The 6,423-nt window shown below is 41.7% G+C and overlaps 1 long non-coding RNA gene across 2 annotated transcripts in view; it reads left to right on the top strand.

Annotated features, from left to right (window-relative positions):
* The first annotated feature begins 313 nt into the window (after positions 1-313).
* LOC108516817 (uncharacterized) overlaps positions 314-6,423 on the top strand; it is a 20,723-nt gene continuing 14,613 nt past the window's right edge. The window contains exons 1-2 of one of the 2 annotated variants that reach the window (XR_001881935.1): positions 314-355; positions 5,638-5,704. This is a non-coding gene — a long non-coding RNA (uncharacterized LOC108516817). Of the gene's footprint in view, positions 356-1,912; positions 2,155-5,637; positions 5,705-6,423 lie in introns of those variants that run through there. The other variant, XR_001881936.1, reaches the window with a different exon arrangement.

The raw sequence follows: 6,423 nt of genomic DNA, 5'->3' as shown, positions 1-6,423 counted from the left end.
TCTTTTTATATAAATTCTGCCCCCCCCCCCACTTTTTTTCCCCTTTTCTTTTCCGAAGATGATAACCATTCTTTTCCAAAGGGAACTTTTTTTCATGTCTGTGGACTAGACTGTCTAAGGCCACAAGAATAGAAGTTACTGTGATACATGTTACATTGTTAACTTTTAGCAAACTTTACTTTTGTTGAAAACCTTGTAAGTTTGGGTTTTTAATTATCCTTTGCTATTAATAAGACCTTGTTTTGTCCAAATTAGAATTGGTATGATAGCTTTTTTTTTTTTTATTACCCAGGAGGAACCATGATCGTCCTGTCCTGAAGGGAGTTCCTCCTAGGTCTGGTCAGACCTTCGTATGGTAATTAAGATTTAGATCCCCTGTTAGGAAACCTGCTGGGTTAAGGGAACTTTCAGTGGTTAATGTTAAATCATCTTTCTTTCTCTCTTTGACTTTGTCTCTCTCTCTTTGACTTTCCTTTTGCCTCTGTCCCTCTCTCTCTCTGCCTATCTCTTTCTGTCTCTCCTTGACTCCCTCTTTGTCTCTTCCTCTCTGCCTCTTCCTCTCTCTTTTTGCCTCTTTTCTTTTTTTTTTGAGACGGAGTCTCGCTCTGTTGCCCAGGCTGGAGTGCAGTGGCCGGATCTCAGCTCACCACAAGCTCTGCCTCCTGGGTTCACGCCATTCTCCTGCCTCAGCCTCCCAAGTAGCTGGGACCACAGGCTCCCGCCACGTTGCCCGGCTAGTGTTTTGTATTTTTTTTTAGTAGAGATGGGGTTTCACCGTGTCAGCCAGGATGGTCTCGATCTCCTGACCTCGTGATCCGCTCGTCTCGGCCTCCCAAAGTGCTGGGATTACAGACTTGAGCCACCGCGCCCGGCCTCTTTTTGCCTCTTTTCATCTGTCTTTTTCCTTTCTCTCTCTCTGCTGGTCTTTCCTTGCCTCTGCCAGCCGCTATGCTGCTGTTCTCTCAACCACTGTGTGTTAGGGGCAGGGAGTCTAAAACCAGTTGTAATCAAGTGTCTATGTACTGGAGCTGGTCTGGGTGCCCTGGCTTACAGGTTACCTTGTGCCATACCTTTGAAACAGGGGACCTGTCCAAGCTTCCTTCTAATGACCAACCTACCTCTAATGCTGGTCAATCTATCTTACACAAAGTTTTAAGTTTTCCTGGTGTCATAGTACTCCATAGTCTCCCTTAAATGCTTTTCTTGAAATTTTTCAACATAGGTCTTAGTGGGGTGGGCTTACTTTGTGCCTCACCCACGTTTCCTCGAGACAAAACACCACGCTCACACCACATGCACACCACAAAACAAAGAATGGGTAAAAAGGGCACACACACACACTTTTGTAGTTTACACCAAACCAAAATCAAAACCAAAATCAGAGTATCCAGAAATCCAAGCCAGGTCAAAACCAAAGTATCAAGCAATCCGAGGCAAGTCAAAACAAAAACCGAAGTGCTGGTACAGGCACACCGTGGGTGGTCAGGCCACGCTTCCACTCAAATGGAGTAGGCAAGTTCCCAGGACCAATCTGTCAAGCAATTCAAACCAAGTCAAAACCAAAACCATAGTGCCAATAAAGGCACGCCCTGGGTGATCAGGCCACGCTTCCACTCAAATGGAGTGGGCAAGTTCCCAAGACTGGTCCCGTCAAGCAATTCAAACAAAGTCAAAACCAAAACCAAAGTGCCAATAAAGGCACACCATGGGTGATCAGGCCACGCTTCCACTCAAATGGAGTGGGCAAGTTTCAAAGACTAGTCTTACTAAGTTTTAGATGTCCAGACTCCAAGTGCCCGTTCCTTCCCGGTGTTCAGCCACTGCTTTGATCCTCCACGGGGGCCTGCCACACCCTGCTCAGGCGAGGCATCCCACTAGGACAAATGCCTACCCAGGAGCACTCTCAGGAACCGCATTGCTCAGGCTGGTTGGAGTCCCCCGCAGGGATGTTCCACAGGGCAGGCTTAAGCAGCCTAAGGAGGTGTCTAGACCATCCGACCATCCGCCAATCACCTCGCTTCCCAGTCAGGAAACCAAGAAATGTAGCAGGACAAGCAGAAGACAAAACTCCTCAGACATCAAGTTAAAGAAGGAAGGAGTTTATTCGGCCAGGGGCATCGGCAACACTCCTGTCTCAAGAGCCAAGCTCCCCAAGTGAGCAATTCCTGTCCCTTTTAGGGGCTCACAACTCTAAGGGGGTGCGTGTGAGAGGGTCATGATTGATTGAGCAAGCAGGGGGTACGCGACTGAGGGCTGCATGCACAGGATAATTAGATCGGAACAAAACAAGATAGGGATTTTCACAATGCGCTTCTATACAATGTCTGTAATCTATAGATAACATAACTGATTAGGTCAGGGGTCGATCTTTAACTACCAGGCCCAGGGTGTGGCGCCAGGCTGTCTGCCTTTGGATTTCATTTCTGCCTTTTAGTTTTTACTTCTTCTTTCTTTGGAGGCAGAAATTGGGCATAAGATGACATGAGGAGTGGTCTCCTCCCTTACTAGGTGGAAAGTAAGGCAACTATGGTCAGGAATGTCTGGAACTCCCTCTCCTCAGCTGGTGGTCTTGTGATGTGTAGTTCACTTGTTCTGGCTTAAAGGCCCAAGTTTGAGGTATTCTTTTTGTTGTTTTGTTTTAATTTTAATTTTTATCCAAGCAATGGAAGCATAGAGTTTAAAAATTCAAGTACAACTAAAAGTATTATAGACAATAACAACAAAAAAACATTTCTTGGCTCCTTCTTCAGATGCAATCCCTTGTAACATTTTATGCCATTCAGGAGCTCCAGGCCAGCCTGGGAAACATAGCAAGACCCTGTCTCAAACAACAACAACAAAAATAAATCCAATAACTCTTAGGTTTGTGAAAATTGTCAGAATCAAGATAGAGTCCCTAGTGTGTGTGGGGAAACAAACAAACAAACAAATAAAAAACAGACAAGTAGAACCCAGGAAGGCCATTAAGAGAGGATTCTCATGCACAGATGCCTGCTAATAAAAACTGTCACAAAACACTGCAAAACCACAACCTTGCACAAACGCTGTCAAAATCTTACACAAAAAATACTTCTTCAAGGACATCTGCCCAGCAACTCCCTGTGCAACCTTGGACTGGTGTCACCCTTGCTACTGATCTCTGTAGCCAAAGATAATTATCTCAAAATAATTATAATCCTCCACATTTTTCCCTTTAAAAACCTTTGTCTTCCCTTACCTCCCTGAATGTGCACATAGTTTACTATGGCACACATATTCCCACTGGAATGCTTTATTCCCAAATAAACATTTTCTTCTAGACAGCCTCCCTCTGTTATTTAGGTTGAAAGATTAATACTATTGTTTTTAGTTTCCACTTCCCTGAAGCAGGAAAAATTTTATATTCCTTTACTTGGGTAAGAATTTGCCTATGCAAATGTTAATTGGCTCTATAGCTACTGATTATTCCAGTGATATTTCAGTTCCCCTTTCAGATAAATCATTTGGGCAACTCCCCAACTGCTCACCTTTTAATCCAGATCTGGTTGTGGTTAAAAAAAAAGAGCAGGAATATACAAAAATTAATTGGGCATGATGGGGTGCAAGCCTGTAATCCCAGCTGCTCCGGAAGCTGAAGCAGGAGAATCACTTGAACCCAGGAAGTGGAGGTTGCAGTGAGCTGAAATCACACTATTGCATTCCAGCCTGGGTGACAGAGTAAGACTTCTGACTCAAAAAACAAAACAAAACAAGCCAGGCACAGTGGTTCACACCTGTAATCCCAGCGTTTTGGGAGGCCGAGGTGAGCAGATCACCTGAGGTCAGGAGTTTGACACCAGCCTGGCCAACATACTGAAACGCTGTCTCTACTGAAAATACAAAAATTAGCTGGATGTGGTGGGGCACACCTGTAGTCCCAGCTACTCAGGAGGCTGAGGCAGGAGAATCATTTGAACCCAGGAGGCAGAGGTTGCAGTGAGCTGAGATTGAACCATTGCACTCTAGCCTGGGCGACAGAGCGAGGCTCTGTCTCAAAAAAATTAAAAAGGCAGGATTGTGTGTACAGCAGGTACAGCAGAAGGTGAAGGAGGGCAGTTCACTCAGAAAAGAACTGTGGCAGATATTGCAACATCTCTAGTGTAATTCTCTTTAATTTATAAAAAGCTAATCACTTTGTTACTTTAAATCATGACACACCTCACAAATGTCATATACTCCTTTTCTAGACACTGCAGTTGAAACTCTTGGTCTAGAAAAAAACAAATTATTGGGCCCCAAATTGAGAGGCTTGAATATTACAAATCAGACACTTTTTCATATTTTTGGGGAGAAGGACAGGTTTACTTGTATTGAGAACCCAAGTTTCAAATAATAATAATTTAATTAAAATAATTTGTTTTTGAGACGGGGTCTCACTCTGTCACCCAGGCTGAAGTGCAGTGGCACAGTCTTGGCTCACTGCCACTTCCACCTCCTGGGCTCCAGTGATTCTCCCACCTCAGCCTCCCTGGTAGCTGGGACTACAGGTGCCCACCCCGACTCCCAGCTTTTTTTTTTGTATTTTTGGTAAAGATGGGGTTGCACCATGTTGCCCAGGTTGGGCTCAAAACTCCTGAGCTCAAGTGCTCTGCTCACCTTGGCCTCCCAAAGTGCTGGGATTACAGGTGTGAGCCACTGTACCTGGCCCATTAATAATCATTTGTCTGGAACTTTGCAGAGTACCTTCACAATCGCTCTCTCATTTGAAACTTGAGACAACTTATTTAATTAAGCAGGGAGGTATTCTCATCCCTATTTACAAGGAGTGAGGAATCTGAGGTTTAGAGAAGTTGATGGGGTTATGCAAAACTATATGCAACATACAGTTTTTGGAATAGGCAGTGCTTGGATCAGTTTTCCTGATTCAGATCAGTGTCTTTTATACTTCCTTTTCTTAAGAAAGTTTTCAGGATTGGGATAATGCAGTTACAGAGTAGTTCTGCTAAGTTATTGATCTTGGGCTAAATAATATAGTCAGAACTGTCATTTGGAAAAACACTATGTTCTTCCAGAGTTACCCTCTTATAGAAGGTGAAAACTAATCTTACTCCCTTAACTTTCTCGGGAAGGTTGATGTTCAACTTTTAAAAGCCACCCCTTTAAAAAGAATGCTAGATATAGACAATTTTTAAAGCCAAAGTGAAGGTTTACAAGTAATTTAAACACTCAATTACTTGGGGAGAGACTGAAATGCCAACGGATGGGGTTATTTATAGCACTGTGCTGAGAGCCAGTATATGTATTTATTTGTACGAGAGTGGAATCTTGGCTCTGGATCATTTCCTGACTTGTTTGAGACTCTGGGCAAGTCATTTATTATGTCTGTATTTTGGAATTATAGCCTTGCCTCAAAGGTGTGCTCTGTGATTAAATGAACTTCTATTTGTAAATCTTGTTTAAATTTCTCTGATGAAAGGCATATCAGTGTTGATAGTTGTGGAGGATAAGGATGCTGGCAATAATAATAAGTATGATAATATCAGTGCCTTGAATTTATGCAGTATCATTACTTTGAGGTTTTGAGTGCCTCCCATGTAACATATATTCTACAACAAAAAACTGTAATTACAAACATTTCACAATAAATCATTCTTACTGTGATTTTTTTTTTACTTGCAGAATTGAGCATACCACAAAAAAGTTCTCATTTTGTGTCCTCCCATCCCGTTCTCCTCGTTAACCAAAGGTAATCACAGTTAATTGTTTTGTATATATCCAGATGTATATGTGTACATACTAATGTATGTGACTGATATATTCTATAAATTATTCCACAACTTATAAAATATTTATAATGTTTTGACCTTATCAATATGCCTTGAATAAATTTTCATGTCAGCATGTAAATCTTTCTTTTTAATAGGTGCATAGTTTCCCAGTTGATTTATTTAATCATTCCCTTATGAAAAGATTCTTGAGTTGTTTCTAATTTTTCAACATTAGAAGCAACGCTACAATGAATGTCCTGTATATACATCTTTGCACATCTATGTGTGTACTGCTGTAGGTTAGATTTCTAACATGGCTTAAACTTTCATGCTGAAAAGATATGTATTAAATTGTACCCCAAAAAAGCCTTACCAATGTACTTCCATAAATAGCACACAAGAGTGTCTTTCTCCTATGGTCAACATTGCTTTGTATAGTATCAGTCTCTCTAAATTTTGCCATGTGACAGATTAAAAATTCATTTTAATTTTCTTAACCACTAATGAGGTTGAGCATCTTTTTGTAAGTTTATCAACCATTTACATTTATTCTTTTGTGAACTGCCTGTTCAGAGACATTCTCATTTTCCCCATGGGGTGAGTTTCTGTTTCTCTTTCCTTCTCTCTTTCTCTCCTTTCTTTCTTTCTTTCTTTCTTTCTTTCTTTCTTTCTTTCTTTCTTTCTTTCTTTTTCTTTC

The sequence above is a fragment of the Rhinopithecus bieti genome, unplaced genomic scaffold, assembly GCF_001698545.2.
Source record: "Rhinopithecus bieti isolate Rb0 unplaced genomic scaffold, ASM169854v2 scaffold_39447, whole genome shotgun sequence".
NCBI lineage: Eukaryota > Metazoa > Chordata > Mammalia > Primates > Cercopithecidae > Rhinopithecus > Rhinopithecus bieti.
This window is presented reverse-complemented; position numbering and strand designations above follow the sequence as displayed.